A 2019-nucleotide genomic window follows, 5' to 3' on the forward strand; every position below is an offset into this window, starting at 1 on the left:
GGAGATTGCAGGGAATTACCATGGATATTGAAGGGGCAAGCACGCTAGCAGACTTTGAGGTGATAAAGATTGTTGATGGCAACAATCCCTACCCCGCTCTCTTAGGAATCGATTGGGCCACTAACATGAATGGAATGATTAATCTAAAGAAGCGTAAGATGATTTTTGAGAAAAAGTTTCTGTGCATAGTAGTACCTTTGGACCCTGCAGAAGGATCGCGCTACACAGAGCTGGTGCATGACTATGAAAGCAAAGACGATTTGGACTGCTTCTACAAGATAACCGCATGAGAGCAAGACTGGGTAAATCCCACCATGGATGGATGAATCTCATGGGAGCGCGAAGGCTCCTATACATCGGATTCAAATGAAGAGATAGAGCGATGGCAGAACTAGTTACACGAGGTAACCACACTTGAACTATAATATGATGACAAGATCATTGCACTACATATCGTTGGAAGTGAGGGATCTGCCTACTTATGATGGGTTAAGTGAGCTAGATGCTTTCTTGAACAGATTTGAAAGGGAGGTGTTGGAACAACAACATTTCGAGGCTTTGAAATGGGTACTAGGCACTACGCTAGTGAGGTGGTGGGGTACGCACCAAGGAAGCTTTGAGGACTGGCGCGAATGCAGGAGAATGATGCGCATGTGTTTTGGGAAGCCTCAGATGTGACTAACGGACAATAATGATGGCTAAGAGGATCTGCGCATATCCATCTAGGTAGGTATAGGCATATGGTAAAAAACCTACATGGATGCACATGGAATTTGCATTCCGGAACACGGTTAATAAGCATGTGTTGGCGAGGAAATTGTGTGAACAGTCCCTCTAGTTGGGATGACAAAGTGTGGAAAGAATAAGTGTGCAGAAGGTTACCCACGCAGAAGCCTTTAATGGAGTGTGTGAAGCACTGAACAGGGTATATAATGCGTAGCAAAGTGATTGGGACCTATGCGTACCAGCAGTTCTGTGGGCTTATAGGACAACATGCAAGAAACTGATGGGACCAATGCCTTCTAGGCTAGCATATGGAGAAAACGTTGTAGTCCCAATAGAGTATAATATGCCTAGTTCGCGCATAGCAGCGCCGGTGGATATGATGGCTCATGGAGCCTTAGAAGAATGGGTCATGCAGCTGAATGAAGAAGAACGTTTGGGAACTGAGGAAGAAATCCAACAGGGTGATCTTAGGCTCCAAGAACTTATGAAAGAAAGAGTGTGGTTAAGTGAGAAAAGCGCTCTGGTGGAAGTGGAAGTCAAGAAGCTTGAGGAAGAAATAAATAAGGATTTTCTCGATAAGAAAACCGGGGTGATAAAACAGGGTACACATGATTACGTTGACAAATTTGGGGACTACCGTCGAGAGTCGATCAACTTGATGACTTGGATTGGATCGTATATTACTAGAGGGATCACTAATGATGGCATGATGCAGATGGTAAAGTGCGTGCACAGACAGTAAAAATAAAAGGCAGATTTTTTCCACGAAAAGTGATGGATGGCCGGTTGAAGCCGTATACAGGTGGCGCGGCCATCTGACTAGCCATAGGAAGCACAGTCTTAGCACTCCAGGCAATTGGAAGGAGGCACAAGACTACAAACTACTCTACCCGAGAGCTGCATGATGTCAGGGCTGTGCACAGGTGCCAAGTGTCACGGGTCCATGACAGTGCAAGGGTAGCTGCGCTGCCACGCGGGTCGGTTGGAAAGTGACCGTTGTAGTCACTTTTCATGATGTGATGCTTGACTTGAGACCAAATGGAGTGGGCGACAGGCATTTAAGGTGAGTTTTATGGGCAAGATTTGGGAAAATCTGCTACCAAGGGAGCATTAATGGACCAGATTTGGGGGGAATGATCAAATTCGAATTCAAAGGCACTACAAATTACAAAGGACTGCCCAGTAAACAACACTTGGTCATTTGAGAATTGAACTGTTGCATGCCCGAGTATTTTGAACTGAGACCTGTTTGTCTTGTGGAGAGCATGGTTTGAGAACCTGATTAAACAATTG

Source organism: Pinus tabuliformis, chromosome 2_1, assembly GCF_031772625.1.
Source record: "Pinus tabuliformis cultivar Carrire ecotype Pingquan chromosome 2_1, CPIR1, whole genome shotgun sequence".
In the NCBI taxonomy this organism is placed as follows: domain Eukaryota; kingdom Viridiplantae; phylum Streptophyta; class Pinopsida; order Pinales; family Pinaceae; genus Pinus; species Pinus tabuliformis.